This window comes from Loxodonta africana, chromosome 12 (assembly GCF_030014295.1).
Source record: "Loxodonta africana isolate mLoxAfr1 chromosome 12, mLoxAfr1.hap2, whole genome shotgun sequence".
Classification (NCBI taxonomy): Eukaryota; Metazoa; Chordata; class Mammalia; order Proboscidea; family Elephantidae; genus Loxodonta; species Loxodonta africana.
In genome coordinates this window covers 5283995-5310766 of record NC_087353.1, presented here as the reverse complement: position 1 = coordinate 5310766, position 26772 = coordinate 5283995, and positions in this window count along the sequence as shown.

Sequence of the window (26772 nt, the reverse complement as noted above, 5' to 3'; positions counted from 1 at the left end):
CCTTATGACTGTTTGATTTTTTTGTACATCGTTAGTAATATTTCCTACATACTATGTTGCATAATTTGGTGATGTTATCATTCCCAGAGGATCACTAGCAGATGTTCAATGTTAAGAGTAAAAGGCATTAATAATGAAAAAATTAAAAAAAATTAGATATTGGACTTATGTCCGAACTGACTTACAATATATATGTATATATATACCAAACCAAAACCAAACCCTTTGCCACTGAGTTGATTCTGACTCACAGTGACACTGTAGGACAGAGTGGAACTGCCCCATAGGGTTTCCAAGGAGTGCCTGGTGGATTCAAACTGCCGACCTTTTGGTTAGCAGCTGTAGCTCTTAACCACTATGCCACCAGGGTTTCCTATGTATATATATATAGAGAGAGAGAGAGAGAGAGAGGGAGAGAGAGTCCTTGAGATAAAATGCTCAGTGTTATTGTTTGCTGTCGAGTCAATTCCGAATTATATCAACCTTTTTTTATGGCCCTGTATAGAATGCCCCACAGGGTTTCCCAGGCTGTAATCTTTATGGAAGCAGATGGCCTAGTCTTTTCTCCGGCAAAGCAGTTGGTGGATTTGAGGTGCTGACCTTTTGTTTAACAGCCGAGCACTTAACCATTGTGCCACCAGAGTTCCTCAAATACTCAGTAGTGGAGTTAAAAGATTACATTGAAAAATTTTTTTTTCTTTCTCTAATTAAAAAAAGACAATAGGATAGAAAAGATAAGAAGATTAGAGAATCAGGGATGGAGGTCTGATATCCAGCAAATAGAAGTAGCAGAAAGAAAGCTCAGTGAAAACACTGGGGAGAAACTAACAGAGTTAATAAAAGAAAATCTTCCAGAATTGAAGGACTCAGGTCTGTAGATTGAAAGTGCTGTGAAAGTATTCCATAAAGCGAATTATAGAAAGATGCACACCAGGGCACATTATCTTGAAATATCAGAAAACTAGAGATAAAATACTAAAAGCTCTCAAAGCATGAAAGAGCCAGAGAGAAGATAAACCACATATATAAAAGATCAATTATAATCGTCCTGTACTTTTTAATAACAACCCTGGAAACTGATGGGAAACTGCTTGAAAATTCTCAGGAAAAAAAAAAAAAATGACATTCAGCCTAAAAGTCTGTTCTCAGTCAAATGATGAATAACAATACAAAAATGACTCAAAATTTCAGAATATATTCAGGTTTTCAGACACGCAAATTCTCCCAAATTTTCCTCCCCGGAAATCTTTTCTCAGGAGGGTGTTGGAGGGTGTGCTTGCACATCAACAGACCTGAAGAGCAATGGGGCCAGGTTGGTGGAGGCAGACAGAGCCCCAGGGGGGTGTCTGGAGCTGAGGGAGGGGAGAGCTCCTTTAGCCTCTGAAGGAGTGAGAGGCACTGTACAAAACTAAGGGACGGTATAAGAAGATCTCACCAGAGCTTTAAATAGATCCCAACAAATACAAAACGAGACTTCTGTGAACTTCAGAGGGGAAACGTAATAAAGGAAACGTAGCATGTTGGCTCAGCAGATTTCGCTATTTATTCAGGACTAATAAGGAAAATGATGAATATGTATTTAACCAAGAAATTTGAATTGAGTGAATTATGAAGCTGAAGGGGAAGAAAAAGAAAGTGTATATAAAAGCTAAAAATCTCGTTTAACAAAACAGGAAGTCAATAGATACCTAAAACTAATGGATTACAGGATAGTATTTTTCACATATTAGAGTTATGGAAGCTAATAGCTAAAGAAATAGGTGACAGAGTTGGGCATGTTTCCTTCCAAGGCTCTTTATGGGTGGTATCTCACTCAGGCTGGGTTCTCCAGAGAAGCAAAGCTAGTGAAGCCTGTGTGTGTGTGTGTGTGTGTGTGTGTGTATCTACGTGTCCGTCTGTCTATCTCAAGGAAATGGCGCATACAGCTGTGGAGGCTGGGAAGTCCCAGAGTTCATGGTTCAAACGTCAGGCTGGGGGCTTCCTCCTACTCACGTGTTTGCCGGGGCTGAGGAATCCAGAATTGGTAGGTCAGACAGCAGGCTGCTGGCTCACGGGGCTGTGACAGCTGGTGAATCCCCAAACCCCCGAAACTGCTGACCTTTTGTTTAGATTTATGGTTTTACTATGGTAATTCCACATGTGAGCCATCATTCTCTTGTCATAGATGTTCTTTCTTAAACTACGAATCAAAAGTAATTGTCCACTCCTGTGCAGCTTCCTCTCTAATACAGAAACTTCTGGAAGGGAACTATTCACCCATGAATTTTTCTATAATAGGGATAAAAAAAAATGGATAGAGCTAAATATTTTGAGAGAGGGAAGAATTAATTCAGCATTATAATTTGCATAAAGAACTTTCCTAAACTGTTTTTCAAAGAGAAGTGCCACTTTTACAAATTCTGCTTCTGGTCACGTTAGGAGTTTGCAGGTGGGGGTTTCGAACTGTCGATGCGGTTAAACCCATGGATTTCCCTGGGAATGAAAAGCCTTGTTAACTAGGCAAGAGTTCCCCAGGGTCTCAAGTTAGAGAGTTTGAACAGAGAGGGTGTTCCTAAATGACTGAGAAATCCGTAGCTGCTATATGGAAAATCCTTAGGGTAAAAGCCTGGTTTTCTGTCCTTGAGGTATTCATTGGAGACAATGAATTTAAGTCATGGGATTTGTTTGTCTACTTTATGTAAATGTGCTATATCATCTGTCAGCATCTTTTGTCCCCAGCTAGACTCCCATATCTCCTGAGCTTTAGCTACTTGTGAGCTGAAAAGCCTTGTTTCAGCTCCCTGGGTATAACCCACATGCTCCTTCTCAAATGCTGTGCTTTGCTCTGATTCTTCCAGGATCTTCCCTGCATCAAGGGCCTCTGGGGAAGAACTATCAAGGTCAGTTACAGATGGCTCATTTCTGAAATGCTCTCTCTCAAATATCTTGGAATTTTCCTTTGCTTTGCCCTTATGAGACCAATTTACTTATATTAATGCCTTCCTTTTAATATTATCTTCTGAAAGAAGTTTCAGTGTGGTGTAATACCCTACTTTAATATTTATGCATATGCTTTCTCATCGTCCAACTTATTTCCTAAATTCTTGTATCTGTAGGAAGTCATTTTAATAACTCTATCGCTCAGCTTACTTCTCTCTTTTTTGGGGTCAATAAATCCTGATTTAATCAGTGATTTAGTTCATTCCCTCTGCAAATGCACTCTTCGTTTTTATCTTTGCCTTTTCTTTGTCTCATTATATCTTTCCTTCTTCTTATGGATTCGGATTTTGCCAATTTTTAAGACTGAACAAAAAGACTCTGGAATATTTGGGGAAAAAAATGAGCTAATCTGAGTAAAAGAATTTTGACACACCCAAGCATCCTGGCTGGTGATGCTATTTCAGCAGCCTCGGACACTCTCTAAGAGTTTCCCCACCCTGGCTGGGACCATCATTCCTCCTTCTGGATCATCAGCAATGCCATCTGTTTTGGCTTTGAGTCAGAAACTTTACCATGTTGAGAGGTGAGAGAGGACTAATAGGGCAAAACTTCCAAACCTTGGCCTGTGTTCTACAAGTCTATTAGGTGCAAGAAAAGGCCCCTATTCCAAGCACACCTCCGTCTTCAGAGCTTACTGAAGCCTACATTTCTGTAAAAGAGATCACTGTCTTCTCAACTTTGGGCAAGTTGCTTTTCCTCTTTGTGAAAATTCTTTCCTTCCTTGGTAAATAGATTAATTACGTCTTCCTCTCAGGGTGGTTGTAGACATTCAAGAAAATCAAATTTAAGAAAGTACCCAAAGGGTCTTCTAGAACATCGTTATAGAACCTCCACAAATTCTCTCTCTGCCCTGAAATGGGCAGTGTGCTATCTTGCAATTATCCAGCAAGTCTTACTCTAATCTTCAAGGGTATGTTTAAGAGAAAAACAAATTGCTTTATCAGAGATTCTAGAAATGAGAGGCTCTGTCTTGAAGTCCTGATTCTTAGTTACATGTAAAAATCACTGGAAACCTCAGTGGCCACCTCAGTGCTTCAGGTCTAATTTCAGCCCCAGAAAGAAGGCAGATTTAGCCATGATTGAATATTGCAATGGCCCCCTAATTGGGCTCCTAGTTTCCAATCTGGCCAAAGTGATCCTTTAAAAAAATTCAACTGATCGTGCCACTTCTGAGAACAATCCAAATACTCCTCATTTCACTCAGAATTAAAGCCAAAGTCCTGGAAGTGGTCACAGAGGTCTTTCTTTGTCTGCTCTTCCACCTCTCACCCCCCATTACCTTTTTGACCTTATCTTCTGCTACTCCTCCCCTTGCTGGCTCCATTTCATCCACAGTGGCCCCCTTTATTTTCCTCAAGGATGACAAGCATGCCTCCATTTCAGGGCATTTCCTTTTGCCAGGGTTACTCTTCTCACATATGTCTATCCATATGACATGCACCCAGACCTCCTCAGGACTTTGCCTTCAGCTCACCTGCTCAGTGAGGCCTTCTTGGGTTACTCTGCTCACTGTTTTTAATAGCCCGCCTTCTAACATGCTATAACAAACATGCTATATAAGACCAAAAAACCAAACCCACTGCCATCAAGTAGATTCTGACTTGTAGCGACCCTGTAGGACAGAGTAGAACTGCCCCATAGAGTTTCCAAGGAGTGCCTGGTGGATTCAAACTGCCGACCTCTTGGTTAGTAGCTGTAGCACTTAACCACTATACCACCAGGGTTTCCAACATGCTATATAGTTTATGTAAATGTTTGATTATTAAGAATAGGTAATTGTTGAAGTCCACTATAGTCCAGTGAAGGCAGAAAATAATGGAGTTCCTATTATTTACTATTATAAAATAGGTTAATATTATATTATATAAAATTAATGCATATAAGATTTGCCAATATATAGTAGGTTTCTATTATATAATAGCTTCATATTATAATAAAAGTTGACCAAATGCTTAGTATGTGTAATCACATGTAAAGATTTATTGGATTCATGATACTGAGAAGCACCTGTTAGTTAACTTTATTACATTTTCTTTGTAAAATACCAGGATCTGCCTTATCTTCTTCCAAAGTGAAAAAACAAAAAAGCCAAAAAGCAACTCAGGAAAACAAATAATAAAGTGATTAGGGCGAACTTTTTTTTCCCCAGTGTGGTCCTTAAAGTTGTGTGCCAACTTGGCTGGGCCATGATTCTCAATGGTTTGGCAGTTATGATGTACTTTGGCAGTCGTACAATGATGTGATCGCCTCCACGATGGGATCTGCTGTGAGCAGCCAATCAGTTGAAAGGGCGTTTCCTTGGGGATGTGGCCTGCATCCAATATAGGTGGACTTTCTGGCAAGGCTTGTAGGCTTTTACTCACTCTAGATCCTGCAGCTGACTCCTGTTTGTCTGACTTCTGGTTCTTGGTACTGCTGTCTTGCCTGTTGATCTTCGGATTCATCAGTCTTTGCAGCCTGTGAGCAAGAGCCCTGCTCTCTGACCTGCTGATCTTGGGTTTGCCAGCTCCTGTGGCTACATGAATCAGGAGAACTCTCCAGCCTGAGTCAGGGACTTGGTACATTCAAGTCTCTACAACTGCATGAGCCATTTCCTTGATACAGATCTCTCTATATATACATTTATGCATTTTACTGGTTTTGCTTCTCTAGATAACCCAGCCTAAGACACCTAGCATGTTAGTAAGTGCATGCTCCTAAGATATCACTTGTGCCCCATGAGAGCTGAGCGTATAGAATTGCACCTAGAACTCTGGGTACCTCACTATTCCTTCCCATTGTCATTTCTCTTTTCTTAGTATTATTCTTTCTGATCCTCTGTTGGTTTCTGGTATTTTGATTCTACTTGAAGTTTAACAGCAATAATGACTTTCTTTTATTGCACAACAGTTTTCACACTTCAGAGCATATTTGCATGCAATAAATGAACTGCACTGGTCTTGACATAAACCAAGGGAAAGATAGTGTTATTACAGGTGTGTTAACCAAAGCCCATTGTTTGGATTGGGTCATCTGTTCATTGATTCTTAGCATTACAAGGGACGTTTACTTTATACAAAATTAGCAATATTGCCTGTAATTTCTCTGACAGATTGTTAAACTTCAGCTTGAAAATTTAATGCTAGGAAATCTCATCATGTTTAGAGAAAAATTAAAACAGAATGGACTGTCCAATATTGTTCAAAAAATTATTTATCTGCAAACATTTCTTACCTGGAAATTTCCAGTCTTAGTTCTTACCTCTTGATTCACACAAAATACATAGAATTCATTTTCCAAATGGTAGCCCTTTAAATATTGGCCTACAATTCCCATTTTCCATCACACTTTCTGAAAGGTAAATGGCTTTTGCAGGTTACACTGCAACCCATTTGGCACTCTTTCTAGAGCGTTCCCTCAGTTGTTTTTTTGTGGAAGTTTCCTGGTATGGCAGTTTCTTTTGAAATTTGAGACTCAAACTAAACACAGCTTCTTGTATGTTAAGTGTCATAGAACTATTACTCCTTGTACTAGATACATAAATTTCAGTCTAAGAAGCAAATAACTTTTAACTCTTTCCTGGTCCATGGAATATGTGGTTGTCCAGCCACTTTTTCCAGCTGTCAGGTTTCTTGGGATTCTACTTCTTTTGCTAAAAGGATTTGCTACCCTCCAGTGGGGATTTGGAAGCCCTGGTGGCGTAGTGGCTAAGAGCTATGGCTGCTAACCAAAAGGTCGGCAGCTCAAATCCATCAGGCACTCCTTGGAAACTATATGGGGCAGTTCTACTCTGTCTTGTAGGGTGGCTACGAGTAGGAATCAACTTGCCAGCAATGGGTTTGGTTTGGTTTTTGGTAATGGGGACTTGCAAGACAGTGAAATGCAAAAGAAAAGTTCACTGAAGCAAAATAACTGGGATATAAGCCTTAAATGTGAAGTAGCACATCCAGTAAGTGTGATTGGATAAAAATTTTCTCTTTTTTTGCTTTTGTGCCTCTGGATAAGCCTTGCAAGCATATTTATGGTTTCCTGTGTGATAATTGGGGATCGCTGATGGGCTTGGTTTTGCTTTTTTGTGCCATATTTGGAAACCAGAGATGTCCCATCTCACCTAATAGAAAGCATCCCACAATACATCCTGCCTCCCATGATCAGTGGGATACATGGGCACCCACCAATCCCAGCACCTGAGAACCCCCTGAGATTTGAGGGAACCATGTATTCCGACATAATGTTTCACAAAATCCATATTATCAGCCAAAAATTCAAACATGCTCCATGACTCAGCATGCTCCCATTAATGAAAACACATAGTATATAAAAAAAAAAAAAATTCAAAGCAGAAAATAATTGGACCAAGAAAGACTTATTATGAAGCAATGGTACCTTATTAATTTACAGAATTATATAGCAAACTAAAATACACATATGTGTATTCCAAATGAGTTATGCATTGTAAATGATTACCACGAGATATATAATTCTGATGCTCCCCTCCCAACCATGAGTGGGGCATGACTGTCTAAAAACATGATGGAGCCCAGCGTTATGGCCGCGACTAAAATTAGTTCAAACCATTTTAAGACTGACAAGCAGAAACTTTCAACAAAGAATGTGTGGATCTTATTATCACCTTTGTGGGATTAAAACATGGGTGCTTTGGGTCTCCGTTGTATGTGTGTAAGTTCACCTGTTTGAATAAATTATTATCACCGTTAAAGTTAGTATCATTTTACAGTGTGTTCATTTGAATTAATTTCTTAAAAGGCAACATTACCTTCGTTCAATGAGAGTTTAATGAATTTCTTTAAATTCTAAGCACTCTTTAAACCTATGGCCTTGGAGTCTATTCTGACTCACAGTGACATTTTAGGACAGAGTAGAACTGCCCCATAAGGTTTCCAAGGCTGAAATCTTTACAGAAGCAGACTGCCACATCCTTCTTCCACAGAGCAGCTGGTGGGTTTGAACAGCTGATTTTCAAATTAGCAGCTGAACATTTTAACCACTGCACCACCAAGACTTACTTAAGCAGTCTTTAAGGTTCTGAAAACAGAGTAGTGAAAGAGATCCTTGCTCTTGTGAAGCTTAACATCAAAGTGATTGGTCTTAGAAAATGCACAAAGAAACATCATGGTATAAATTGCAGGAGGTATAACATGAATCAGAATCCCTTGGCTCCCTAATCTACAAAAGGGCTTCTTTGTAGTTCAGAATGATTGTCTGGCATGTAGTAAGGCAGAACAAACTTTGAATTCATCTGTAATCCACATACCCTCTTTTCAGGTCAATTTGTGTTAGAAAACTTCCAGTTCAATCAGGTGCAAAGGGAAAACGCCCATATAGTACTTCTGTAAGGAGACGTTCTCCTTGAGAAGTGCCAGACCATCTCAGATGAGTATAATGGAATTTGATCCATTTTCTTTATTTCTTTTTTACTCTGCTTAAGCATTTTATTTGTATAATATTATTTTCTTTCTATAGGGAGACGAATTAATCGAGGTGATAAAAGTCTCAGTGGTAAGACAAGCTTCTGAACACTGGCCTGAAGAAAGGACGAGACTGTTGTTTTTGTTGCGTGCCGTCCAGTTGATTCCCACTCATAGTGACCCCAAAGGACAGAGTAGAACAGCCCCATAGGGTTTCCAAGGAATGACTGGTGGATTCAAACTGCTGACATTTCAGTTAGCAGCTGAGCTCTTAACCACCGTGCCACCAGTGTTCCAAGTTGTTAGGTGCCATCTAAAGAGGGTAAAATCCTGGGGGCGGAGCTCCCTAAAGCCAAGGGACCAGGAAGGTCAGGCTGGGGCGGAGGCTGGCATTGTGTCTGATAAATGGGCACAAGGCCAGTGCGGCTAGAGCAAACTGAGAAGCAGAAAGGGTAGAAGCTAAGGTCAGCAGGGCAGCGTGGAGGGAGGGGCAGTTGGATATCTAAAATCTCACCGAGCATTTCTGTCCTCTGGTGGTGTTAAATGACAGATTCTGGAGTTGAGTTATAAAAATTTTAACTAAGATTTTATTCGGTAGTAAGCCAAATTGCTGTAGTACGGAAAACTGGTACTTAAGAGGAGACACCAAAGACTTCAATTTGAGAAAGATAGCAGTTTCTTTATTAAGAAGCTTTGAGGAAGTTATTTGCGAAAAAAAGGAAGAGGTTTTGGAATATTGTCATCTAAGCCAAGACCAAACCCAACCCATTGCCGTTGAGACCATTCCTACCCATAGTGAGCTTTTAGGACAGAGTAGAACTGCCCTATATGGTTTCCAAGGAGCACCTGGTGAATTTGAACTCCCAGCCTTTTAGTTAACAGCAGTAGCTCTTAACCATTGTGCCACCAGGGTTTCCTGTTTAAGCAAAGGAGGGTCCTTTTGAAGCAGTAGCAAGTTTTGTGATTGGGTCACATGTCCTTTATTTCATTTGTAACAGGTGTGAGGATTCTTGGCTCTGTATGAGGAAGGCTCAAGAGAATGTAGGCTTTGAAAATACCGGTGAAGTAAGGTTTATGGATGGAAGGACCTGGGGCTGGTCTACACTGGTTATGGTGGTTTCTGGTTGACAGTGGGGTAGAGGTTCATCTACAGATATCTTTCATGAAGTGTCAAATTTTCCAGATCAGTGCTTGGTTTGTTGGAAGATTTAGGTGTAAGCTGGCTGCAAAGCTTACGCTGGCTGACTGATCTGAAGTAAAGGGTGAAGGTGCCATCTCAAGATTCAGAGACATTTGGAGGAAAGGACTGTAAGTCATTTTAATATTCAAAAGTTGTTTTTTACCCTCAGTTTATGGAAAGGTAGGAAGAAAGTCTAATGAATTTCATTATGAACTAATAACATGGCTGTTCAACCCTCTTCTGAGTTTGGTTGGTTCGTTCGGCTCTCTACAGCACTGGTGCTCAAGATGCTATCCCCGACAAGGCCACGTTATCATACACTGTGCGATTTTGAAAGCTCACCCGTATTGTTCCCAGATCATCCCACTTCTCATTCATCCTGTCATGGACTGGTGCAGGCTGTGTATTTTAAACAACATTATTAAAAAACTAGACACCTAGTTAATTTCTTTTATATTCAGTGTCCCCAACACATATTCTGGAAGTAAACATATCCTGAGGCAAGTATTTTTTTTGCACCTGTAAATCAGATGGATGTCTTTGGAGATTATTAGTTCTATTATGCTGCATTGTAGGTGGGAAGTAATTTGCTTCCTTTGCTGTTTTTGATCCATGTTTATCATTCTTTCCAAGTTCAAGTTATTTATCCAAACAGTGCAAGTAAAGAACTGGGAGGAAAGGAAATTAAAATAAGAAGGATGTTCCCTGCTTTGAAAATGTGGTACTGAGCAAACATATCTCAGGAGATGAAGCTGAGTTGCAGAAAACCTAAGAGGAAGAGAGATTAATTAAAACTCCTGGCTAAGATGGGGAATTTAAAACGTGTTTGTAAACTATTAGGTGTTGTGTGTGTATTTTTTTTTTTTTTAATGATTATTAGCAGGCAGTGAGGCTGAAAGGACAAATGAAAAACTCACCCACATCTTTTTTTTTTTTTCTGTCCATTATTTTATTTTATTTTTTAATTAATTTTTATTAAGCTTCAAGTGAACATTTACCATTCCCATCAGTCTGTCACATGTAGGTTTACATACATCTTACTCCCTTCTCCCACTTGCTCTCCCCCTATTGAGTCAGCCCTTTCAGTCTCTCATTTCTTGAAAATTTTGGCATCTTCCCTCTCTCTCTATCTTCCCATCCCCCCTCCAGTCAAGAGTTGACAACACAATCTCCAGTGTCCACCTGATTTAATTAGCTCACTCTTCATCAGCATCTCTCTCCCCCCCACTGACCAGTCCTTTTCATGCCTGATGAGTTGTCTTCGGGGATGTTTCCTGTCCTGTGCCATCAGAAGTTCTGGGGAGCATTGTCTCTGGGATTCCTCTAGTCGCAATCTTACCATTCTTTTAATGAGAATTTGGGGTCTGTATCCCATTGGTTTCTTGCTCCCTCAGGAGTTGTCTGTTGTGTTCCCTGACAGGGCAGACATCGATTGTGGCCGGGCACCAACTAGTTCTTCTGGTCTCAGGATAATGTAGGTCTCTGGTTCAAGTGGCCCTTTCTGTCTCTTGGGTTCTTAGTTGTCGTGTGACCTTGGTGTTCTTCCTTTGCCTTTGCTCCCGGTGGGTTGAGACCAATTAATGTATTTTAGACGGCCGCTTGTTGGCATTTAGGACCCCAGGCGCCACAATTCAAAGTGGGATGCAGAGTGTTTTCATAATAGAATTGTTTTGCCCATTGACTTAGAAGTCCCCTCAAACCAAGTTTCCCAGACCCCAGCCCCTGCTCTGCTGACCTTTGAAGCTTTCATTTTATCCCGGAAACCTCTTTGCTTTTAGCCCAGTCCAATTAGGCTGACCTTCCTTGTATTGAGTGTTGTCTTTCCCTTCACCCAAAGCAGTTCTTATCTACTGATTGATCAATAAAAAGCCCTCTCCCTCCCTCCCTCCCTCCCCCCTTTGTAACCACAAAAGTATGTGTTCTTCTCCATTTTTTCTATTTCTCAAGATCTTATAATAGTGGTCTTATACAATATTTGTCCTTTTGCCTCTGACTCATTTCGCTCAGCATAATGCCTTCCAGATTCCTCCATGTTATGAAATGTTTCAGAGATTCGTCACTGTTCTTTATCGATGCGTAGTATTCCATTGTGTGAATATACCACAATTTATTTACCCATTCATCCGCTGACGGACATCTTGGTTGCTTCCAGCTTTTTGCTATTGTAAACAGAGCTGCAATAAACATGGGTGTGCCTGTATCTGTTTGTGTGAAGGCTCTTGTATCTCTAGGGTATATTCCGAGGAGTGGGATTTCTGGGTTGTATGGTAGTTCTATTTCTAACTGTTTAAGATAACGCCAGATGGATTTCCAAAGTGGTTGTACCATTTTACAATCCCACCAGCAGTGTATGAGAGTTCCAATTTCTCCGCAGCCTCTCCAACTTTTATTATTTTGTGTTTTTTGGATTAATGCCAGTCTAGTTGGTGTGAGATGGAATCTCACCGTAGTTTTAATTTGCATTTCTCTAATGGCTAATGATCGGGAGCATTTTCTCATGTATCTGTTGGCTGCCTGAATATCTTCTTTAGTGAAATGTGTGTTCATATCCTTTGCCCACTTCTTGATTGGGTTGTTTGTCTTTTTGTGGTTGAGTTTTGACAGAATCATGTAGATTTTAGAGATCAGGCGCTGGTCTGAGATGTCATAGCTGAATATTCTTTCCCAGTGTGTAGGTGGTCTTTTTATTCTTTTGGTGAAGTCTTTAGATGAGCATAGGTGTTTGATTTTTAGGAGCTCCCAGTTATCTGGTTTCTCTTCATCATTTTTGGTAATGTTTTGTATTCTGTTTATGCCCTGTATTAGGGCTCCTAGGGTTGTCCCTATTTTTTCTTCCATGATCTTTATCGTTTTAGTCTTTATGTTTAGGTCTTTGATCCACTTGGAGTTAGTTTTTGTGCATGGTGTGAGGTATGGGTCCTGTTTCATTTTTTTGCAAATGGATATCCAGTTATGCCAGCACCATTTGTTAAAAAGACTATTATTTCCCCAATTGACTGACACTGGTCCTTTGTCAAATATCAGCTGCTCATACGTGGATGGATTTATATCTGGATTCTCAATTCTGTTCCATTGGTCTATGTGCCTGTTGTTGTACCAGTACCAGGCTGTTTTGACTACTGTAGCTGTATAATAGGTTCTGAAATCAGGTAGAGTGAGGCCTCCCACTTTCTTCTTCTTTTTCAGTAGTGCTTTGCTTCTCCGGGGGTTCTTTCCCTTCCGTATGAAATTAGTGATTTGTTTCTCTATCCCCTTAAAATATGACATTGGTATTTGGATTGGAAGTGCGTTATATGTATAGATGGCTTTTGGTAGAATAGATATTTTTACTATGTTAAGTCTTCCTATCCATGAGCAGGGTATGTTTTTCCACTTAAGTATGTCCTTTTGAATTTCTTGTAGCAGAGTTTTATAGTTTTCTTTGTATAGGTCTTTTACATCCTTGGTAAGATTTATTCCTAAGTATTTTATCTTCTTGGGGGCTACTGTGAATGGTATTGATTTGGTTATTTCCTCTTCGGTGTTCTTTTTGTTGATGTAGAGGAATCCAGGTGATTTTTGTATGTTTATTTTATAACCTGAGACTCTTCCAAACTCTTCTATTAGTTTCAGTAGTTTTCTGGAGGATTCCCTAGGGTTTTCCATGTATACGATCATGTCATCTGCAAATAGTGATGGCTTTACTTCCTCCTTGCCAATCTGGATACCCTTTATTTCTTTGTCTAGCCTAATTGCCCTGGCTAGGACTTCAAGTACGACGTTGAATAAGAGCGGTGATAAAGGGCATCCTTGTCTGGTTCCCGTTCTCAAGGGAAATGCTTTCAGGTTCTCTCCATTTAGAGTGATATTGGCTGTTGGCTTTGCATAGATGCCCTTTATTATGTTGAGGAATTTTCCTTCAATTCCTATTTTCGTAAGAGTTTTTATCATAAATGGGTGTTGAACTTTGTCAAATGCCTTTTCTGCATCTATTGATAAGATCATGTGGTTTTTATCTTTTATTTTATTTATGTGATGGATTACATTAATGGTTTTTCTGATATTAAACCATCCTTGCATACCTGGTATAAATCCCACTTGATCAGGGTAAATTATTTTTTTGATGTGTTGTTGGATTCTATTGGCTAGAATTTTGTTGAGGATTTTTGCATCTATGTTCATGGGGGATATAGATCTAAAATTTTCTTTTTTTGTAATGTCTTTACCTGGTTTTGATATCAGGGAGATGGTAGCTTCATAGAATGAGTTGGGTAGTATTCCGTCTTTTTCTATGCTTTGAAATACCTTCAGTAGTAATGGTGTTAAGTCTTCTCTGAAGGTTTGGTAGAACTCTGCAGTGAAGCCGTCTGGGCCGGGACTTTTTTTTGTTGGAAGTTTTTTGATTACTGTTTCAATCTCTTTTTTTGTTATGGGTCTATTTAGTTGTTCTACTTCTGAATGTGTTAGTTTAGGTAGGTAGTATTTTTCCAAGAATTTATCCATTTCTTCTAGGTTTTCAAATTTGTTAGAGTACAATTTTACGTAGTAATCTGAAATGATTCTTTTAATTTCATTTGGCTCTGTTGTGATGTGGTCCTTCTCGTTTCTTATTCGGGTTATTTGTTTCCTTTCCTGTATTTCTTTAGTCAGTCTAGCCAATGGTTTATCAATTTTGTTAATTTTTTCAAAGAACCAGCTTTTGGCTTTGTTAATTCTTTCAATTGTTTTTCTGTTCTCTAATTCATTTAGTTCAGCTCTAATTTTTATTATTTGTTTTCTTCTGGTGCCTGATGGGTTCTTTTGTTGCTCACTTTCTATTTGCTCAAGTTGTTGGGACAGTTCTCTGATTTTGGCTCTTTCTTCTTTTTGTATGTGTGCATTTATCGATATAAATTGGCCTCTGAGCACTGCTTTTGCTGTGTCCCAGAGGTTTTGATAGGAAGTATTTTCATTCTCGTTGCTTTCTATGAATTTCCTTATTCCCTCCTTGATGTCTTCTATAACCCAATCTTTTTTCAGGAGGGTATTGTTCATTTTCCAAGTATTTGATTTCTTTTCCTTAGTTTTTCTGTTATTGATTTCTAGCTTCATTGCCTTGTGGTCTGAGAAGATGCTTTGTAATATTTCGATATTTTGGATTCTGCAAAGATTTGTTTTATGACCTAATATGTGGTCTATTCTAGAGAATGTTCCATGTGCGCTAGAAAAAAAAGTATACTTTGCAGCAGTTGGGTGGAGAGTTCTGTATAAGTCAATGAGGTCAAGTTGGTTGATTGTTGTAAGTAGGTCTTCCGTGTCTCTGTTGAGCTTCTTACTGGATGTCCTGTCCTTCTCCGAAAGTGGTGTGTTGAAGTCTCCTGCTATAAATGTGGAGGTGTCTATCTCACTTTTCAATTCTGTTAAAATTTGATTCATGTATCTTGCAGCCCTGTCATTGGGTGCATAAATATTTAATATGGTTATGTCTTCCTGATCAATTGTCCCTTTTATCATTATATAGTGTCCTTCTTTGTCCTTTGTGGCGGATTTAAGTCTAAAGTCTATTTTGTCAGAAATTAATATTGCTACTCCTCTTCTTTTTTGCTTATTATTTGCTTGATATATTTTTTTCCATCCTTTGAGTTTTAGTTTGTTTGTGTCTCTAAGTCTAAGGTGTGTCTCTTGTAGGCAGCATATAGATGGATCGTGTTTCTTTATCCAGTCCGTGACTCTCTGTCTCTTTATTGGTGCATTTAGTCCATTTACATTCAGGGTAATTATAGATAAATAAGTTTTTAGTGCTGTCATTTTGATGTCTTTTCATGTGTGTTGTTGGCCATTTCATTTTTCCACGTGCTTTTTTGTGCTGAGACGTTTTTCTTAGCAGCTTGTGAGATCCTCATTTTCATAATGGTTAACTTTATGTTTGTTGAGTCGTTACGTTTTTCTTGGCTTTTTTCTTGAGTTGTGGAATTGATATTCCTTTTTGTGGTTACCTTATTATTTTCCCCTATTTTTCTAAGTAAAAACCTAACTTGTATCATTCTATATCGCCTTGTATCACTCTCCATCTGGCAGTTCAATGCCTCCTATATGTAGTCCCTCTTTTTGATTATTGTGATCGTTTATCTATTGATTTCCATGATTTCCTGTTATGTGTATTATTTTGTTTTTTTATTTATTTTTTAGAATTAATCTTACTTTGTTTTTGTGCTTTCCCTATTTGAGTTGCGTTGATATCAGGATGTCCTGTTTTGTGACCTTGTGTTGTGCTGGTACCTGATATTATTGGTCATCAGGCCAAACAATCTCCTTTAGCATTTCTTGCAGTCTTGATTTAGTTTTTGCAAATTCTCTAAACTTGTGTTTATCTGTAAATATCTTAATTTCTCCTTCATATTTCAGAGAGAGTTTTGCTGGATATATGATCCTTGGTTGGCAGTTTTTCTCCTTCAGTGCTCTGTATACGTCGTCCCATTCCCTTCTTGCCTGCATGGTTTCTGCTGAGTAGTCTGAACTTATTCTTATTGATTCTCCCTTGAAGGAAACCTTTCTTTTCTCCCTGGCTGCTTTTAAAATTTTCTGTTTGTCTTTGGTTTTGGCAAGTTTGATGATAATATGTCTTGGTGTTTTTCTTTTTGGATCAATCTTAAATGGGGTTCGATGAGCATCTTGGATAGATATCCTTTCGTCTTTCATGATGTCAGGGAACTTTTCTGTCAGGAGTTCTTCAACTATTTTCTCTGTGTTTTCTGTCCCCCCTCCCTGTTCTGGGACTCCAATCACTCGCAAGTTATCCTTCTTGATAGAGTCCCACATGATTCTTAGGGTTTCTTCATTTTTTTAAATTCTTTTATCTGATTTTTTTTCAGCTATGTTGGTGTTGATTCCCTGGTCCTCCAGAAGTCCCAGTCTACATTCTAATTGCTCGAGTCTGCTCCTCTGACTTTCTATTAAAAAAATTCTATTGCGTTGTCTAATTCTGTAATTTTGTTGTTAATCTTTTGGATTTCTACATGCTGTCTCTCTATGGATTCTTGCAACTTATTAATTTTTCCACTATGTTCTTGAATAACCTTTTTGAGCTCTTCAACAGTTTTATCAGTGTGTTCCTTGGCTTTTTCTGCAGTTATCCTAATTTCATTTGTGATATCTTTAAGCATTCTGTAAATTAGTTTTTTATATTCTGTATCTGATAATTCCAGGATTGTATCTTCATTTGGGAAAGATTTTGATTCTTTTGTTTGGGGGGTTGGAGAAGCCGTCATGGTCTGTTTCTTTATGTGGTTTGATATGGACTGCTGTCTCCGAGCCATCACTGGGAAACTAGATTTTCCAGGTAATCAGCTATAAAAAAATGCAGTCAGATCCCTATCTGAATTCTCCCTCTGGCTCAGGGTATTCGGATGTTAATGTAGCCGCCTGGGGAGGGTGGGGGAGGGATCAGAGAGCTAGGAGTGTAGCACCACAGAATATAGAGCTGATCCCCGCGTTCACGCTCCGCCCCCATCCGCCAAAATCCCGGAGGGAAGGCTCCCCGGCTGGGATGGTACTCTCCCCGCTCCAAGACCGGTCACTTTCTCTCGGAGACTTCTCCCTCCGGTGCGCCGCACCGCTCGTGCTAACTTAATGGGCGTCTCCCGCATGAACGGGTGGGCCCGCCCCCGGGGTCTGTTCAGGGGAATATAACTGATCCCTGTGCTCACACCCTCCCCCCTTTCACCAAAATCCCAGCGGGACGGCTCCCTGGCTGGGACGCTGCTCTTCCTGCTCCAAGACCTGTCACTTCCTCCTGGGAACTTCTCCCTCTGGTGCGCCGCACCGCACGCGCGAACTGGGTGGGCGTCACCCGCACGAATGGCTGGGCCCGCCCCCGGGGTCGCTTTAGGGAAATATAGCTGATCCCCCCGCTCGCGCCACGCCCGCTTCCTGCCAAACTCCCGGCGGGATGGCTCCCCGGCTGGGACGCTGCTCTCCCTGCTCCAAGATCAGTCACTGCCTCCCAGGTGCTTCTCCCTTCGGCTGTGCTGCTACGCCACCTGCGCCAACCAGCTAGACTCCCTCCCAGGATGGGTTCGGGGGTGGTAGGGCTTGGCCCCTTGTCTGTGCCGTCTGCCCCCCTGGGCTCTGCCCCAGATCGGGCTCCGAATGTCACCTCCTGGTACACTGTCTCCTAGTTCTGAAAACGGTCGCTGTCTGCCCATATTTGTTCGTTTTCTGTCTCTAAGTCTGTGTTTGTTGTTCAGAGTTCGTAGTTTGTTATGTATGTGATCGATTCACTTGTTTTTCTGAGTCTTTGTTGCAAGAGGGATCTGCGGTAGCGTCCACCTAGTCCGCCATCTTGGCCCCACCTCCCACCCACACCTTTATAAAATAATCTTTATTTAGTCAGACCTGGAAACAACTGTATGTTCCTGGGTGGGATTGAGGGTGCAGGGGGCGCACCATGGGAGAGGATTTAGTGAAGTTTTCAAAAGTGAATTTGGGCGTATTTTTAAGATCGGGAACTTGGAGACTTGAGAAATGGGATAAGGACTGACAAAGGGCATTATATTGAAATAAAGAGAGGAGACTGTTGGTTACTTAAGAGTTCATATTTCTCTTTCATTTTCATATCCTTACTCAACCCATTGCCATTGATTCCAACTCATAGCAACCCTATAGGACAGAGTAGAACTGCCCCTAGGGTTTCCAAAGAGTGCACGGTGGATTCCAACTGCGGACCTTTTGGTTACCAGCTGTAGCTCTTAACCACTAGACCACCAGCGCTTCCATCCTTACCCAAGGCACAAATAATTAATAGTAATATGCTAATACTTAGTGTTCCTTATAATTGACAGTGTTTTATTTACTTGTTTTTTAAAAAACTGCATCTGTTCCAACTTGCTGGTGAAATGTTTAAATAACGTGTGATGATTGAAAGATGCAATACTGGTAAAACACCAAGACAGTGCCAGGCATATATACCCATTGCTGCTGGGTCAATTCCTACTCATGGTGACCCCATGTCTCAGAATAGAACTCATTAGGGTTTTCTTGGCTGTGGTCCTTATAGAAGCAGATTACTGGGCCTTTCTTCCCTACCACTGCTCGGAGGGTTTGAACCACCAACCTTTAGGTTAGTAGTGCAGATCATTTATGCTACCTAGGGACCTTGGCTATGAGTTGGAATTGAGTCGATGGCATTGGGTTTAGGGACCTTGGCAGGCACATAGCTAGTACTTAATTAACGGCCATCACTCACCTCTGTGTTCATATTTCTCTCAGGTGATACAGCAGGTTGCTATAAACTTTTTTTTTTTTTTTGCCTCTGCAGTCTACTAGAAATGGGACAAGTAGGCAGAACCTATATTTACTCATTTCTGTATTCCCAGTGGCTGATCCATGGTAGATGCTACATATATGTTTTTGAATGAGTCGATTAGTAACCAATCCTAATTAATAGAAAACAATCCCAAGAGTTTGGGCTCTAGAATTTGGCAATCTGCTAATTAAATTCCAGATTTGTGACTTATTAACTCTGTAATATTGGACAAGTTACTTTCATCCCAGTTCCCTCTTTTATAAAATGGGGACAGTAACTGTACCTAGCTTAACGGGCATATCTACCTCATAGTTCTTATCACTCCATGTATTTTGCATGTTTATTTGTGTGCTTATCTTCCCTCTGACCTACCAGTGTTTAAGCCACATGATGGTAGGAGTTTCATCTGTTCAGGTCATTATTTTATCACCAGCACCTAGAACAGAGTCAGGCATTCAGTAAATATTTACCGAATGAAAGACCACTTAAATTGTAGTGAGGTGTTTAACAAAGTGCCTGGTACATGGAAGCCCTTATTTAATTAATGTTAGCACTTCCTATTATCATTACTAATAAGTACTGCCTAAGATAGGATTTCAAAGATGAAGTTGTATAGATTTTGCTACACACAGAAAGTCAAATTAGGTTAAATGTGTGGAAACTTTGAGTTAATAGCTAGATGGGATTTGTTTATAATTAACATATTGATTGCTTTTATGTAAATCAGAACTTTAAAAGTGTTTGAAAATAGTTTGCTCTTCTAAATGGGAGTTTAATTGTTATTCCTGCCACTTTATATTTATTGTTAACTGAATTGCTAAACAATCTTTCCAGTATTAAAAGTCATCAGATGCTTAAAGGAAAAGTCTGCTAATATTCTTTCAATTCATCTATGTTATGAGCTCTGATTGCACTTTGAGCAGAATTCCAAATAAGAAAATAATTCAGTTTTTTTTTTGTTTTTATTTTTAAGCAGCACCATTTCTAAAAAGACTGTTAGATAATATTATCATTTCTGTTATAATTCTTAGTAGAAAATACCATACATGTCACCTGGTTTGCTTAAACTGTAATGTAAAAGTATAGTATTTAGAATTCAGATACTAATTTCTTGTGGGAAGAAGATGATGACATCAGTATACTTTATGGGAGGTGGATTATAACATCACCAAGTCTTTCATTAATTTTTAATCGAACTTTTACATTTCACTCAGATAGTTAAGCATTGCCAAACTCCGTTAAATATTCTCTTTCTTACAGGTCATTTGATCCCTTGAGTTTTAAGAGCAAGTTATTATTTTTACATTGTGAGCCCTGAAAAACAAACAAACTTCTGTACAGGGAGCAATGGAAAGAGAAGTACTACACGTGTTAATTATTTGGCTACTTAAGAAGGACACAATTATAATAACAATTTGCTACATGATATACAAAGCACTTTTCCTATGTTTATTAAAAAAGGAATTACCCCAGTAATTATCTAATGAAACTAACCTGTTTATATTTAACATTAACATCTTTGGGCTTCTTAATTTTATGTGTTTTCTTTAATTTTCCTTAATTCATTCTCCTTTATTAATTGTTCTGTTACAACCTGTTTTCTAGATTTCATATTATCTGGTGATGATTCTGAATCATTTGGGTGATAAAGTAAGCAATTTCTTTAATATATTGGAGGCATAAAAAAGATGATAGAGCTTTTATTTATTTTTAGTTAAAAATTATGCTATAATACAAATTCAATTCCAGTCTTGAATACTTTCTATTCAAATCCTTGGCTTACCTGGGGGCGCATCTCAAGCCATGTCAACTCACTCTAGCAAGGGTAGGTAGGAGTTCTGGTACTTTTGTAAAAATAGTCACGAAACAGATATAATTCCTAACTACAAATTTATTGTGATGAAATTCCCAGGATTCTGTTAAAAACTAACTAATGAAGTAACTAATTAACTAACTAAAATCATCCTAAAGAGACTTTTGCGGTGGTGGCAGGTTGTGCACTGACTGCATTTCGTCTTCTCTTGGGTCTCTCACGTTGAAATTATCAGGACCTTAGAGAACACTGATTCCTTTTCAGAGGTCTGGACTAGGAGGCAAAAAATCCCATCTCTCCTTGATTTCCTTCAGCAGAGTTGGACTGAAATTCTATGGAGAGGCAGTCTGACACACTGCAAGGAGACTGTGCCAGGAGGAAGGAGTCCTGGCTTATCTACCAAATGCACCTTTCATGAGCCATCTCTTCTCTGTGCCTTGGATGTCCTCTCTGCAGAAATATTCTACTTGCTAAACATTCAGGGCCTGTATCAAAAGGGAACCAAAGACATCCCTTTAAGATGGCTTTATGGTAGAGGAGGATGAATGGCAAAATAGATGCTAGCCACTGCCACGAGCCCAACACACCAGGACTTTTTATGTAAATTGAATAGGCTTTCTGAGTTTTAGTTTCCTCACCTCTAAAATTAAGATTTTTTTTAAATTAAATCAATAATTTTGAAACTCTGATTCAGTGAGTGTTGGAGTTCTTAAAGAGACCCCTCTGGATTTCCTCTGGTGGATGTTAGTAGGGAAAATGGTCTTTGACATCAAAGCCTGCCTCTTCACAATTAAACAAGAACAATTCTGGATTTATCTATTTTATTTGTTTGTGCTTCCCAGTAAAATTTAATTTGAAAAAAATAATCTGCTGTGAAGAAGAAGAAGAAGATATAAAACCATCTTATAACTTTAGTCTATAACTTAGACATCTCAGGATGCTAATGATTGGGCTTCTGGTCCTTGCCTTATCCTATAAGAAAACAGAAATATTAGATGTGATGCCTGTCTTCACTGGGCTAAGTCTGCTTTTTTTTTTCCGTAGAATAAAAACACAGACTTTTAATTGTTTTGCATCTCATTTAGAAGTGCTACCAATTCAGTAGGACTTCTAGAAATAAAGCTGAAAAATATTTTTATACATGGTTTCATATTCTGCAGTTTATGCATGTAAGATGCAGGAACACTTCCCAATTTGTGAAACATGAAAAAATAACAACTGCTATTCCATAGAAAGATATGAAAATAACACCCACGGTGGAGACGACATAGTAACAAATTATGCAGATCTGATTGGAACTGTTTCCTCTCCCATTCAGGCTTTCTTTAAGGCATTAAAAATAAACATTTTAATAAAGAAAACAAGATTAAATTCCCGCAGGACGAGAACATTACTTTTAATGAGATTCCTTGAAACAAAGACCCATAGCTTCATTGGTTAAAGAAAAAGAAAAGATTAACAGGTGATTATTTGCTTATGAACAAAAATAATCAAAATAAGAAACACCTGTAGTTGCTCATGCAGAGCAGGAATCCAAAGAGAGAAGGTTTTCGTGTTCGACTTTGTCTTATAAAGATGTTCATTTTAACATTGGACTAAACGTTAGGAGACCTGGTGTCTTAGTTGTCTAGTGCTGCTGTAACAGAAATACCACAAGCAGATGGCTTTAACAAACAGAAGTTTATTCTCTCGTAGTCTAGTAGGCTAGAAGTCCAAATTATGGGCGACAACCCGAAGGAGGCTTCCTTCAAGGTCCTCATCATCAATCTTCCCCTGGTCTAGGAGTTTCTCAGCTCAGGGACCCCGAGTCCAAAGGACACACTCTGCTTCTGGCAGTGTTTTCTTTGTGGTATGAGGTCCCCCTGTCTCTCTGCTTGCTTCTCTCTTTTATATCTCAAAAGAGATTGGCTTAAGACAAAACCTAATTTTGTAGATTAAGTCCTGGCTCATTAATATAACTGCCTCTAATCTTGCCTCATTAACATCATAGAGGTTAGGATACAACACATAAGGTAATCACATCAGATCACAAAATGTTAGACAATCGCACAATACTGGGAATCATGACCTAGTTAAGTTAGCGCATGTCTTTGGCAACACAATTCAATCCATTACACCTGGGTTTGAGTCCTGGTTTTGTAACGATTTAGCTTGTGACTACAGGAACATTACTTTAAATTTCAGGTCCTGAGTTACCTCACCCATAAAATAATGTGGTTGAAATAGATCACCAGTTATAGATATAACATTTTATAAGTCTATATTTCAGTGATTTTAGTTAAACCGCTTCTATTCCTCTTTGAGATTTTAATTTTGAGATTCCTCAATTATGCATCGAAGAGACCCCTAGGCATGACACCTACCCACATTATTTATCTTATATGAGGGAATGGAAATAAATTAGTTTTCTTTTGTATTGTCAAGTAGCCTTTTCAATGCTAAGCCTAGTGGAAAACGGACTAAACTGTGTTTACCTAAAATTTATAGCACGTGGTTACTTACGGCCATAAAAATAGAACACCTCTAACAGAATTCCCTCATTTGGACTGGTGTTAAGGACTAAAAAATGGCACTCTGAGTTATGTCCAAAGTGGTTGTTAGCTGCTATCAAGTTAGCCCTTTACTCATAGTGACTCCATGTACAGCAGAAGGAAAAGCTGCTGGATCATGTGCCATCTCCATACTTCATTGCTGATTTTACCATTGTGTTCCATAGGATTTTCATTGCTGATTTTTGGAAGTTGGTTGCCAGGCCTTTCTTCCTAGTCTGTCTTAGCCTGGAAGCTTCATCATAATAACAATATGGAAACCACCACTGACAGATGGGTGGTGGCTGTGAATGAAGCTCATTGGCCAGGAATTCAACCTGGGTCTCCCACATGCTATTCAAGAGTTCTACTACTGAACCAGTAAGGTTGTTGCTGTTAGATGCCATTGAGTCAGTTCTGACTCAGTGACCCTATGTACAACAGAACGAAACACTGTCTGATCCTACGTTATCCTCACAATCGCTATGCTTGAGCCCATTGTTGCAGCTACTGTGCCAGTCCATTTCATTGAGGGTCTTCCTCTTTTTCATTGACCCTCTACTTTACCAAGCATGATGGTCCCTCCTGATAACATATCCAAAGTACATGAGATAAAGTCTCACCATCCTTTCTTCTACAGACCATTCTCGCTGTACTTCTTCCAAGACAGATTTGTTTGTTTTTCTGGCAGTTCATGGTGTATTCAATATTCTTTGCTAACGCCATAATTCAAAGACATTAATTCTTCTTCAGTCTTCCTTATTCATTGCCCAGCTTTCATATGCACTTGAGGCAATTGAAAATACCATGGCTTGGGTCAGGTGCACCTTACTCCTCAAAGTGACTTCTTTGCTTATGAACACTTTAAGGAGGTCTTTTGCAGCAGATTTGCCCAATGCAATACATCTTTTGATTTCGTGACTGCTGCTTCCCTGGGAGTTGATTGTGGATCCAAGTAAAATGAAGCCCTTCACAACTTCAATCTTTTCTCCATTTATCATCTTGTTGCTTATTGGTCCAGGTGTCTGTTATTTTGTTGCCTACTCTGGTAGCTTCTGTGTTGCTGTGATGTTGGAAGGTATGCCACCAATATTTCAAATACCAGCAGGGTCACCCAAGGTGGACACATTTTAGCAGAGCTTCTAGACTAAGTCAGACTTGGTAGAGGGACCTAGCAGCCTACTTCTGAAAAACAAAAAAGGCCAGTGGAAACCTTATGAATAGCAGTGGAACACTGTCTGGTATAGTGCCAGAAGATGAGTCGCTCAAGTTGGAAGGCACTAAGGTAGTAACTCGAAATACAAAGACCTAGAAGGAAATGGACTAAGTGGCATCTATTGATACAGATAACACCAATTGATGAGGGAAAGGACTTCATGGATTCAAAACCTCAAAATCAAACTTAAAGAGATGGAATGTTGACTTAAAGATCAGGGCAGAGTAAGGATTGTTGTTGTGTACTGTCTGGTCGATTCCGACTCATAGCGAACCTATAGGACAGAGTATAGCTGCCCCATGGGGTTTCCAAGGAGTGGCTGGTGGACCTGAACTACCAACATTTTGGTTAGCAGCCTGAGCTCTTAACCACTTCGCCACCAGGGTTCCGAGTAAGGATTAGCAGTAAATTAAAACAAAAACCAAACCAAACAAAAAAAACCACTGGATACGGGAATAATTCTTGGTGATGGCAAAACCAAAACAAAAAAAAAACAACTCATTGCCATGAAGTAAATTCCAACTCATAGTGGCCATACAGGACAGAGTAGAAGTGCCCCATAGGGTTTCCGAAGCTGTAAATCTTTGTGGAAGCAGACTACCACATCTTTCTCCAGCAGAGCAACTGTGAGTTTGAGCAGATGACCTGTCAGTTAGTAGCTAAACGCTTAACCACCATTGGACCTTCAGGGCTCCTTGATGATGCCAAGGGACGGTAAAGTGTGTCAGGGCTTTTGATGTGATTTTCTTAGTTTAGGGATGATGCCAAAACTGGAAAAAAAAAAAAAAAAAAGTTGTTTTCGAGTCAATTCTGACTCATAGCGACCCTGTAGGACAGAGTATAACTGCCCCATACGGTTTCCGAGCTGGTAGATTCGAATTGCCTGCCAAACTTCTGGTTAGCAGCCAAGCTCTTAACCACTATACCACCAGAGACTCTAAACTAAGAAAATCACATCAAAAGCCCTGACACAGCTCAGCATGGACCAGTTTCTAAATGCACCCCCTAGTAATGATAACCCAGGAATAAGTGCTCAATAACTAAAACAGGCAATGCATGAAAGAAAAAGAAATGGCTTTCCATGAGAAGGTATTTGTATAACTAACACCAACAATGGAGACCAGACAATAAAAATATTTATCTGGTGGACACTCCATTTCCTCCGCCTTTCAGGCTCATTCATGCTGGTTACACCGCAGGGGCAGAAACTCCCTGAGGGGCAGCCCCTCCTGTTCCTTCACTTACAGTTGTGTTTATATCCCTGCATCTCTTACCCGTCCCTATGTCCAAGTCTTCTTTCCCCACTTCCCTGACTGGGAGAGGAGCAGCCTTATGGGTGGTAAGAGTTGGGTGTTCCTGGGTGTCTGGTCCCATAAGAGCTTCCTCCAGAAGTGTGCACCGCCGGGCCAGGGAGGTGGGTGGGAGTAGGGATGGTAGGGTTGGGCAGGTGGAGTTCTCCACCTTATTGGTCAGAAGTTCATCAGGCTGCAGTGACTGGTGGGCAGCACTTGTGGCCCTTGCTCAGAGCTTGCTTGCCTTACTTTCTGCCCTTGGGAGGCAGACTTAGGCACATTTGCTCTTCCTCTCAACACCCACACCTGAGTACACTGCTTATTATGTAGCTAGATGGAAGGTGGTGAATGTCCCAAGATTAGGATTGGATTTATGAGGATTGGAGAGACTCGTCTAGGCCTGGAGCTTGACTTAAACTTATGCTTAGATTTTACCAGAATTATGCTATAAATGTAATTCGTTACTCTCAAGTCTAAAAGTAAAGTGATATTTTGATTCCCATTGTTCCTTATCTGTACCACACCCCTAGGGATGTCTCCTGGGAAGGGAATGTGATTTTCAGTGCAGATGGGATGGGAATCCCTCAGGAAAATTCTCTACTTGAAACCTGAGATTCCCTGCCACTATCATGAAATGGTTTTCTTTCTCAGGAGGGGCAGATGGGACTAACAGACTGTGACTACTGTCTATTCTCTATAAGCAAGAGAGAGGCTGAGGAGCTTCATAACATGTCTGCCAATCCTTTGTTAAAAGTCCCTCTTCGTTCAGAAATTATGCTTGTTTGAATGTTATATTGCTACAAAACAATACAGAAAACTGTCCCTCCATGTCCCAAATGAAGTAAGAGAGCTGTCATTGTATATTATCTCAAGTTCACAATTTTTGCCTTGCTCCCACACCCTCTACCTCATAATGGTTGCTTGCTTATAAAACTTTAGAGATTGCAAATCTCAGGGAATCCTTCATGTTCAACCCAATTGCTATCAAGTTAGCAATGAATGGAAGTGAGTTTAAAAATCTCATCTTCAGGCAAAGGACTAGAGCAATGCAGAGAAAGGAGTGATGCTATTTGCACCTAACTTAACATGGAATA